This window comes from Cupressus sempervirens, chromosome 5, assembly GCF_028749045.1.
Source record: "Cupressus sempervirens isolate cs-2001-9-10 chromosome 5, ASM2874904v1, whole genome shotgun sequence".
Lineage (NCBI taxonomy): Eukaryota > Viridiplantae > Streptophyta > Pinopsida > Cupressales > Cupressaceae > Cupressus > Cupressus sempervirens.
In genome coordinates this window covers 384,109,048-384,121,622 of record NC_143122.1, presented here as the reverse complement: position 1 = coordinate 384,121,622, position 12,575 = coordinate 384,109,048, and positions in this window count along the sequence as shown.

The following is a 12,575-nucleotide window of genomic DNA, read 5'->3' as shown; positions in this document are numbered from 1 at the left end:
AGTAGACTTTTAACTTATTGCTCTCTTCAATTCTAGTGCACTTAACTCATAAAGTGGCTATTCAGGCTATTAGACCTTGGTGGCATGATTGGAAGTGGTATCTTGCCACTCCTTCCACCAATTACAAACCAAGTCTGGGTTATAGATGGCTTTCTCCCCATCTGCCAATGGTGGATACACTCAATCAGAGATGCCATTTTCAATAGTGCTTTGACACTATTTGGAGTGCTATCATAGAACCCAAGATTGCCCATTTTTCTTGGTGCCTGGCTTTTCAAGGTCTTCCCCTTGGGCCTTGGCTTAAGCATATTGGGGTTCCAAATCCTAGATGCCCTTTCTATGGACAACCAAATTCTTTCTTGTAGATTTTCTAGTTTTGTAGACGTGCTCAAAATTACTAGCACTGGATTCACAACTTCTTTAAGCCATTCAGGCCTGAAACTTTTTCTTGGCACATGGTTATCTTGGGTGATTCCCCCAGAATACCTCAAAAATTTATGCAGATTTGGCATACATTGAGGATGGATATTTTGTTTACTCTAGGGAAAGATAGAAATTTTGTCCTTTTCACTCATAGTTTTCTTGATATTAATATTGCTATGTACACTAAGGCATGCATTTGTAATAATGTAACAATGTAAATTCAAGTTCAAAGAAACAAAGTGGCCTTGGAGGTGGCTCACCTACAAGAGCTTCTTAATCACTAGGGAAATGCCCCTTGCACTATTGTCAGGCTCCCTCCTGATGCCTCGGTTGATACCTCGATGCCTAGAGGCCGCCACCAGCGATGCAACTCCTCAAGTCATTGCTCGCACACTATGCACTCCAAGGCTTCCCACCACCCCTCTCCCAATGGTGGCAATGATGGATGGAGGTGTTGCTCAATTTCCTCACCCTGTGGTGGCACTAGCTAGTCCTCGGCTCCTCCTCCTAGTGCTTAGTGAGCGGTCTCTAGGAAATGGCCTTTTCACCTAGAGCTAGCAGTTTCACCTCCGGGGCCAAATATAAAGGATGCTAACTAGGCCACTAATGTTGCTGATGTTGTTGTTGATAGCTAGACTATTCCCAACCCGTCCCCCAATCCTAAAGATGATTGGGGTTTTCATGATTGTCATGAGCCACCTCCCTCAGTAGGCACTACTTTAGCCACATGAAGTTGTTATTTGTGTTTTTTTTAATGAATATTTTATGATTCTGACTTCAGCCATGTGAAATCTCATGGGGTGATCTTGTATCCTCCAACCCTTTTTTGTGAATTGTAATCTTAGTATATTAATTTTTAATAGAAAAAGACTATTCATTAACAAAAACTAACTTTTTCTCACTTAGGGCTAACATCTAGGATGTTGTACCTAATTAGTTAAGTAATTATTTTCTAAACAAAACAATTCCTTAACTTAAAATATCTAATTCCTAAACTGTGTCTTGCTCTGCTTGTGCATACCTCTTAGTCTCAAATCCTTCATATCTCTATTCATACTACTCATAATTAATCACACACTTAGGTATGATATCCTAACACTTGTTACTATCACCAACTAAATACACACATGTTTATTATGCATACATGAACTAAGCCAATCAAAATTATGTCTATGATAACTAATAAAATTTATAACACCTAGAAATTCTTTTAAGTCCTACCAAAACTTCATCTTCATAATCTTATCACTTAATACTAAATATATGTTTCCATAAATGAGAACTCCATACTATTTACCTAGCCAAATTTCCAATAGAGTCCACATAAATCCTATCTAGTTTGCAAAAAACTATGTTTTTACCCCCTTGATTATTACAGCATGTATACAAAATATCCTTAAAATCATTTTTGCTTTGTTTGAGAGGGTAGAGGAGGTTAAAACATGTATTGATAATAAGATATAAATATTGTTCATTACCCTTCCAAGATTTTTTTAACCCTCTTTGTTTATCAAAACCATAATCCACCATGTGAAAATCTCTAACAAATATCCAATATACTTTTGGGAGTCCCAAGGAGCACCACTACCAATTCTTAGCTCTCTCTATATAATCATTAGGGGAATAGATGTTACAATCTCAACCAAGACTTTATCACATTTGAGAACCACCCACAAAGCTCTCTAACATGGAGAGCATCCATGACCCAAAATATAGCCATCCCAATTAGGGCCTACAAGGAAGGAAATTGTGCCTTTCCCTCTGTCATGATTGGAATTAAATCCTATAGCTTTGTCCCAAAGAAATTTCAACATAAAAGAATCTTGAAAATTAACCACTTTAATTTCTTGGAGACATACAATATATGTCTATTAACTTATTACACCAACTCCTTAGAAAAATATTTACTATCTACCATTTAAAGCCCCCTCACATTCTAACTGTGTATATGTAACATCATAAAATAAATTATTTTGAAGGATTTTTCTAGTTTTTATGCAATCTATTAAAGAAATTAGGGATATCATTCTTGTTTCTATCATTATTTGAGAGAGAATTTCTCTCATAGGTCTTCCTCTTTTTTGTTACAAGTTCTATAAATTATTCTCTAGAGTCTAGACTCAAGTCCTTTGGAGTCTCAAGTGATGGAATAATAATCACCTTTGGGGAGACAAAAAAAAAATTAAGTTTATTGGCTTTCTCATAAATTGACTTAATAGCTATTTGTTGAGCATATAATTTGATCGGGATATTTTTATTAACCTCATTATGATTTGATTGACCATCTATAGCAAGAGTCATGGGATGAGTCCCAAAATAATTAGGATTACTATGATCAGTTGGGATCACCACAAAATATCTATCATACAAAGGATTAGAGAGATTTTTTAACTCACCTTTATCAATAGTTTCCACTTTAGAAAAACCATCCATTAACACTAATTGAGTTGAGCTAGGGATATCTTTATTCTCATTGTTGGGCTTGCTACTCAAGTTATTAGGGGCACACTCCTTTGGGACTAGTTTATGGGTGTCATCTTTAGTCTATTCCACATTCATTTTAACCTTATCAAATTGAGCCTTTATCATTAGGTAGTCATTTTTAACATGCTCGTTATGCTTGCAATGAAAGCAAGCAAGAAAGTTGCCTAATAAAGCAATCTCCCAGAAGAAATTTTCTCCTTCCAAGTCAAGGGAGATGATTTATGGGATATCAGTTTTGGGAGATAATGTAATGAGGACTCCTAAATTTAAATGAGGTAATGTAACCCTAGATTTTAATTTGCAGCAAATACCCAAGAAGACTTAAAATTTGAGCAACAAAGGGCCCAAATTTTGCTTGAAGATTTTTAATTTCAACCCAGTTTGGAAGTTAAGGGATAAAAGAGAAATTCCACTTCAAATTGGAAAATTTATTGTTAGACTATAACATGAAAGTCATAAGACATTTGAATCTAGGAGAATGAAAAATACTGATTCTAAGAATCTAGAGGCTCTAGGTAAGGAACAACATGGAGGTAATGATAAAATTGAGGTAAGGGATGATTTGGCAATGTCTAAGGTTGTTCTTGACCATATATGTACATGAAACTTGCAAATCTAGTACTCTGACATTAACCTAAAACCATAGATAAATCTAAATTAAAAACCCCAAAAAAATTTAAATTAGCCTCTACACATAAGAAAAATGAAAATTTGGTGGTGGGGGGTGGGGGGTGGGGGGACTTACCTTTTTCAAACCCTTGTTTAGTAGTTATCCTTGAAATTAGAAAGCATGTAGAATAAATAGAAATGTAAATGTTTACCTTGTCAATCCTCTATTAAAGGATTCAGACATGTTATTGATAAAGATGTAGATGCTTGTATGCATATGTATGAATTGTTGGAAATATGAGGTCGGCAAGGTTACTGAGGGGGGGGTTGAATCTAGAACCAATAAAAATTCAACATATTTCACCAACTAATCATTTATATAATATTCTAATCTAATTGCATGCATGAAAGTAGTAAAATATACATAACACTTTGACACAAGATATGGTGACCCAGAAACCTTCGAAATAGGAAGTAAAACTAGGGTGGGGATGATACCCACAATGTTTAGTAATGTAGTATAAAGTTGGTTGATTAAGGCTTATAATTGATCACTACTGATGATCTACCCTAGTAGGAGCAATAAGGACTGCTAGGTCCACCTTGTGAAAGGATTTACAAAAACATACAATGAAGTATGGACTTGGTAAAGAGATTTTTCAAAGACTGTTAAGTCTACCTAGTTAAAGGATTTGACTAATGCACCTATTAGAATGAACCAGTGGCTAATCTATGATCTACAGCTCTGATTTCTTGGTTGGGATTCCTTTGAAATGTGAAGATCACCTTGTTGTGATAGATAAATCTTTGTTGTCCATTATACTACTTGCAGCCTTCTGAATTTTCACTTTTGATCTTTATATTCACTTCATACTTACTTCTTCTTTATTTAGATGTGATACATTACATATATACCAATCCAAAACACAATTCATCAAAGTTGGCTACAACATAGATTTCCATCAAGATCATAAAGTTAGCCCAACTACTAGCACTCAGGTTCTGAAGACAAACTCGGTGAGGTTTTGATACTAGGAAACCATTTTAAACACTCAGCATCATCAAGCTCTTGATAGATGTAGAAGCTTAGTTCATACTAATCACTTCAAAGTATCTTGAACTTGGTCAACACTTGTGACTCAGTGAACACTATGAAACTCAGCATATAAACTAAATCACTTGGTTGATATTGCATGGCTTGGTCAACACTAAATTCACATCACTAACACTACAAACTTAGTAGATACTAGAGAACACGGTTGATACTGTGCAACTTGGTTAATACTATGAAGCTTGGTTGGCACTATCATTAATCAACTCAGTAGTTACTGCTCGCTATGAACTGAATGTAGATTTTGAAACTTGATAGTAACTGTAGAACTTAGTAGTAACTGGATTACTTGGTTAATACTACAAACTGCCAAATAAGCTTGATAATAGCTTAACCAATTGACTAAGTGTGAGTCACTAATAAAAAAACTTGACCTTAATGTCAACAATCTCTCCCTTTGGAATTAGTGACAAAAAACACTTATCAATCCAAAACTGAATACTCAAAAATTTTAGGTCAAAACATTATTTTTATGTCCATCCCATGTTTTCAACTTGGTGACATACTCTATTTTTGAGATTTCTCAAAATTTATTTTGTAAAAGATGTTTTATGATTATCTGTACATGTATTTGTATAATATTATGATGCTCCCCCATACATATATCTCATATTATATTTCTCAGTACTTTTCATATATACATTCATCTTATATTATACTTCTCCCCAATATATATATATATATATATATAGACACAGACACACACACTTCTCCCCCTTTTTGACATAAATGCCAAAGGTGTATACTACATGTTGATGCCAAAATGTGACAAGAAGTTAGAATGTACCTCCAAAATCAATGCCATTGTCTTGTCCCAATTTTCATGTAACACTTTGCTTGCATGTAATGTGTTGTGGTTCCACAATGTACCCCCCATTTCAGTCAGAAATGGGGACCCCCCCTACTTTTATTTTGGCTTTTTTTGAGGTTTTAGTTCAAGGTCTCAAATCATTTTAAGGTCCTACCTGGCCCCATATTTTGCATCCTATGTCCTTACCAGAAAAGTCTATTATCAAAGATCAGTTTGGAGCAGAAACAAGTCAATTTTGCAAAAACAAAAAAATTGCTCACCAACAGACCTTATAAGGTATGCCAGTGCACCAAGTGAGGGGTGAAAGAAATTTTTTATGCACAGTTGCACATTTGTGCAACACCCGAAGGGTGAGGCTATATAAGCCACCACCCCCCTCCCTTCCCTCATTCTGCACTTGGTTCTCTCCACAAAACCCTACACTTTGCATCCGCTACTACGCACCTCCTTGTTTTTGTGGTTTCAAACCAACTAAGGTGTGGCATCATCCAATGTGAACACACCACAAGAACTCGGTGTACTCTTACACACCTAACCTGGTGCGCTAGTGCGCACAAAATCCATCAAAACTTAAGCAAAAACTTAAAATCAAAAACATAAAAAACCCTCAAGGGGTGTGCTATAGCGCACCTGGTATGGTGCATGATTGCACACCACCTCACCAAAAAACTTAAAACAAATGCAAAAAAGTGGGGTGCACCCTATCACACCTAATTTAAAAAATAAAATATAAAAGAGACAATGCCCAAAGTTGGTGCACATTTGTGCACCTAACATGGTGCACAAGTGCACCCCAATACATTTAAATAAAATGATTTTAAAATAGAGGTGTGCACTAGTGCACCCCATAAGGTGCACAAGTGTGCATCATATCTTAAAGAAAATTATTCAAAAGAAGTTATTTTAAGGGCTAAACACTTTTTTCAGAGCATCTAAATTTTTTGGACTTTCTCCATATTAGCTTTAGGATTTAATCAAATTATTTTTCTTTAATTCTAAACTAATGAACTCTCCTTTGTGTAGATATAATGGCATCTTCATCAAGCAAGAAAATGGCACCAAAACTTGTTGTGTTCAAATTCCAAGGTGTTCCATCAAAATCAAGGTTCCAAGATGATTACTCAGAAATCAAAGATATAGATTTGGGACACACCGTTTTGGGGGAGTTCCTAAGGATTTGTAACAGATCCACTGAGAGGTTGGCCATAGTTTTTTCATTAATCCAATCAGGGCTAGTAAGCAAAGCTTCACATCCAATTTCAATGCAATCCTCAGAGATCATAATGACACTTGTACAACACTTTGTTCCAAAGGAGAGGGTGGTGAAGAGTGTAACTGGAGAAGTTGTCCTGAACCTCTGACTCGATAACATTGAAAGAGTATTCCATCTCCCAAGAGTGGATTAGTTTATTAGGTTGACCTATGAAGCAACAGAAAGGTGGTATAGAGAGCACTTGAAAGAGGCTACTGAGATCATCCAATCCTCTTATCTTATTGAGAAGACTCCTCTAGGGAAGGTAACTAGTAAGGTAGATATGACAAGGGGATACATGAAAGAAGATATTGGATACTCAATCATACTTTTGAGTAGAGTGATGGATCTGCCTATAGTTGGACACTTGAATGTTCTTATGATAAATTTTATCAAGACAAAAAAGATGCCACTTGACTGGGCCACTACATTAAATGAAAATCTATGTGATCAATTGGGAGTAGTAAGGGATAAAAGGAAGTTCTATATGACTTCATATTTGGTAAATATGTTAGCCACAAGGGTGATGAACTATCCTAGTTTGTATAAAAGAGGCAGCATGCAGGATTCAAATTCTTTTCCATATATCATTTACCCCCAATTGGTAAGGAAGAAGCTCTTGGGGCAAAGCAAGGAATATAGAATCGTGAATGATGCATTCATATTTGCTATCATTTGATTCATAGAGGGAGATTATGCATAAAGATTATCTGATGATGTAGTGACACAGATACACGTGCTTGGGGCTTATTATATTTAGTTCAAAATATTTACATATCTTAGGGTAGTTGGTGCCACTATCAATCCAAAGAAGCTTCCAAGATATCCTAGTGACAGACTTGTTTTGTTGAAGACTGCTCGACAAATTGAGTCAAATATGACAGGGTGAGGAAACATTGTAGACCATGTTGGACATGGCCTCTGATCATAGGGCCTTATCAAGTAAAGAGGAAGCAAGATATTCCTTCTTTTGAATGGGAATGGGATCAATATCCCCTAGAGGAGTACAATTCCCCGAGGTCATGCTTTGACAATATTAGGAGAGTCCAAAGTCTAGCAGGTAAGGAATTTTAGCATGAAGAAGCCATCAAAGACCACTGGATGAATGCAACAAATGACTACAATGTTCATATTAGGTATTATTGTAGGATGACTTTGTATTTGGTGGGAAATGCTCTAAAGCTCCATATTCCATTGCAGATACTGCAACAAGACTCGGGGAAGCTTCTTGACCCTCTTTTCAGCACAAAAAAAATTAGAGAAAGGCCTATAATGAATGTAGAAGTTGATAGGGAAGAAAATGATGATATTAATCATTGGGTAAGGCACATCATCAAAATGATGTAGGATTGGATCAGGAAACCATTTAAACTTAATCCAATACCTGAAACAGTGGTATTCCATGCGCAAGCCCACCCAACCAAAGGTAGAGGGAAGAAGGTCATTATTCCTACCTTTGCAGCCCAATCACCAATAAGGTTAGAAATAGTATACTAACTTGATTGATGAGTTAGATAATATCACCCTCTAGAGAAGAAAGGAAAGGGCAAAAGAAAGAGGAGTTCTCCTCAAAGAGCTGAACTAGAAGAGGGTGAAATCCCAGCACCTCCACAGCAGCAAGAAGAAAACATGTAAGGGCCAAAAGATATTGGAGCTTCCCAAGTCTAGGTAGACCCTCAATTGCCACTAGTTGTACCTAGCCAAGTAGAAATATAGGGTGAAATCTAGGAAGTGTCTCCTCCTTCACAGGTAGAACAAGCATCCCCTTCAAGCCCTAAGAAACAAAGAAAAATAAAGACCCCTATTAAGAAAAGGTAAAGAGTGATTAGAAGGATGGTTCATTTTCCATCTATCCTAGAGACCATTCTTGAAGAGGGAGAAGAAGAAGAGGGAGATGAGGAGGAGGATGTGTCATTACAAAGGAAAACATGGCTAGCGAGAGCCACGAAGGAGGAAAGGAGGAGAAGTTCCACTATGACACTACCATCAGCTCTGAAAGAACCTTTGGAAATAACTACTTTGGAGGATTAAGTACAATAATGGGTTGATGAGTAGGAAGTAGGGGGTGATGATGTGTTCAAAATTTTAGATTTTGACTTCATGACCATAGGAATGGAGCTAATTGGGGACAAGATTGGGGTACCCTGACAAATGAGCCTCAACAGGAGGACTAGACACAGATGCCACTAGAATCGCAAGGTCTCAATATTTCTCCACCATCCCCTTCACAAGTCATAGTGGCAGATAAAAGCTCGGCTACTTCCTTACCTTTAAGTATTGAAGAAGAATAGGTTCAAAAGGAGCCTTCATAGGAGGAAGAGCTGCAACAAATAGCAACCAATGAAGTGTTTGAAGAGAGACATATGGTTGAATATCCTCAACAAACCTCCCAAGACACTGAGGTACAAACTGTGGGCTCCACTGAGATGGAAACCACAGAAGGAGAGCCTTCACAAAGTGAGAGGAGTGATAAGGGGAAAGCAGTGGTAGAACAAACTCCTTCATCCTCAAGAGTCAGGCCCTCAGTAGAATGAGTCCTAAGGTGGTTGTGAAAGGAAATGATAAGAAGTAAAAAGCCACAGTTCACCACTAGTGAAGAGACATGTTTGAGTTGATGGAAGTTTTGACCAAACCTAAATCCCCTTCAAGAGAAGTAGGACTGTTGACTTATATCAACACTAACTAGAACCAAGATTTTTTTGCACAAGTGGCTATAACTCCTTGTGATGCAATTTTAGAAGATCCAGGCTCATTGGACTATCATATCAGAGAGGTTATGCTCGAGAAGCCCACATTGGATACCGCCAAGTTGATGATCACAATGGGGATAAAAGAGGTATTCAAAACCTTAGAGCAAGAAGGGATAGAGCTTAGAACACTTCATAGGAAAAATGAAATCCTAAAAGGATATCTAGTTGAAGTTGTTGGTCCCTTGGATCCAGAACACCCTGAGGAGACTCTTAATACTGCACTAGAAAGAAGAGATGAGGGAGGTGTATAGTTGGAACCATTTTTAAAAGCCTATCAGTAGTGGTGGGAAATTTTTGAGGAAAAGGGTGTTCTAATCATCTGAGGAAATCTTATGGTGCTACATGCTACATAGGAAAATGTGGACAAGATGATAACAATTTTGAAGCAAGATTTCAGCATTATGGATGAGGTGTGTGCTTGGAGTAAGGATTTATAAGTACTAAAGGTTATTAAAAGGCAGAGGTATAGAATTTTGGTAGATGTATATATAGAAAAGGAATTAGATTTAATTGATGATTAGATTGAGAAAATAGCAGATAGTAATAAAGTTATGGAAACATTACACGTGGAGATCCATTGGCTCAAGGACTAAGCCCGAGAGTGAATTTTGGAGGTAGAGAAACATTATAGCAATGTGTGTCTAGATATTTTTGAGGATGAAGAGTGGGAGAAATTAATGCCCATAGAGTTAGTGGTAGAGAAGTTCTAGAAGATTTTTGAAGAAGCTTCTGATGATGATGACATTTGGTAGGGCTTCAGAACAAAAGAAGCCTTGCTAGAGTTGGATACAAAACTCAAGGATTTTGCTGATACCCATATTGAAGTAGACAACTATAGACAAAAGTTCAAATATAAATATGATGCTTTAGATCTACCGGATGTGGCTAAGATTATTGATATTATTGAGAAATTCAAGGGAAAACATCTAGACATAGCTCTAGTATGAAGGGCGACAAAACCTAGAAGCCAGAATTTTAGTTTTGACACTCAGTAAAATTTTGATATTTTTGACCTTTTGAGGTACACAAATATGTAGGTATGTAGGTGTGCAAGTGCATAGGTACCCAGGTAAGCTGGTACAATTTTCCAGAGGTGCATTGACAGTTAACTACTAGTTCCAAAAATAGAGCTTTCCATGCATCGGAAACACATTCTAATGGTAGTTTAACTCTGATATATGCCCAGTAAAGGATAAACTTCTTATTTTGACACTTCCAAACACTTCTACATCAATTGAAGGTTTTCTTCTTTTTTTTCTCTCATGAATTCTTTGTTCTATGACATGTAAAGGCTCATGCATCCAATTAATGAATATGAAATGGATGGAGTCCTACTAAGCACCAGTTAGATTCTTAGTTTGTATATAATTAGTTTGTTTTATTAAATTAAAATCATATTATTGCATGAAGATATCTCTCACTCTCAACACAAATTGAGGAGATGATTTCTTAAATACTTCATTGTAATATGTAATTCAGGCCATCGTTATTTTGCAATAAAATTATGCTTTTGGTGCTCACATTTGGAGTGTAGTGATTCTTGCCCAAATGTGTCATATTTTTGTGATCTTATGTTCATTGAATTTTGATTGATCCAAAATCTTATTGCTTTGTTTTTGGTTGTGTGATCTTTTAGTTCTAATGTTTGCTATGGTTTTATGAATTTGGCTAATGTATCTAGCTTGAGAAGAAATCACCAAATTGTACCTGCATAACTCTTTGTCTCACATGAGCGCACTTTATGTGGCCTTGTGATTTAATGAAGAGTGAAACATCATATAGTTATTAAGTTTCCCATTGATGATTGCATCAGTGGAATCTAGGAAGAGTTGCTCCTATTTTCATTGGTTACCTACCAATTTTTGTGAAAACTTAACTCGCAGACGTGTTTTTTTATATAGCTTATGTCCATTAGGATTTTCCTTTCATGTTATTTTCTTTAAAATAATTTGTTATTTTCTTTAAAATAATTTGTTATTTTCTTTACTAACCCCTTGTTAAATTAGGAATTCATATTAGTTGCATCATTAGATTGCATTCATTGGAAAATAGAAAAATACAAAAACATAGTTCTTTTTTGCATGTTTTATTTTGAAATAACGAATAGGTTCTACATCTCATCCAAAATAAAATGAACCAGCAAAGGTCTCCTCATGAAAAAAATTTTTTATCTTCAACTGAGCGAATTCCAATAGGTTGCAAGATCACTCGAAACCTTGGAGTTGATTCACAAGATTGACTTTTCAAGAGAGGAGTTCAAAAGGAGTCTTGTCATTAAGCATTGTGCAAAACAACAGCTCAACATAATGCAATCTATATTTCTGTTGATAACTCCATCATGTCATCAGCTATGGAGAAGTTATTGTCATGGATGAGTGTCTTGGCATTTTTAATGTGTTTCTGCAATGCATCCATGTTTGGGAGAATCATGCCTTAGATGTATGCAATTGTGGCCCTTATCCAAGTTTCTTTCCATAGTAATTCTTCTTGCAAATTTTTCAAATATATGATCTTTGAATAGTGAGTAGAACTATAGCTTGGGTCAAGTGACAACTAGTGTGCATTTGCCTTCAAGTCTTCATCTATCTTAGATAATTTATCTTTGATTCCCTAGGTGAAGATAAATGTATCACACAACTTATTAAATAATGAAGTTACATTATTTGCAGAGGTTTCCAATGAACTAAGAATAGTAGACAATTCTACTTGATTTATTACAATTTTTTGCACCACTTGTTCCAATACTTTGTTCTCAAATTTCCTCTCTACTCTTTGTAGCAAATTTTCTTGTCCATTCATATCTATATTGAATTTTTGACAACTTATGCTAACTAATTCAAAATAGGTTGTGTACTATCAACCTCAATATTTAGTGCATCTAAAAATATGTTCTTTACATCTTCAAGCACTTGGTTTTCTCTGCTCTTCTTTTCTCTAAGCCTCAGTTGCTTATCTCTCTTTTGAAATAGTTCACCCATGATGTTCATTTGATCAAGATTTAGAGTAGAGATATCCCAATTCAAGATGAATATATCCTCATCTAGATCAATATCTTCTTCTTTACCTTTATCCTTATTCGAAACTTTAGTACTCGATTGAGACTTGTTCTCAACTGTCCTTGTACTTGCTATATGT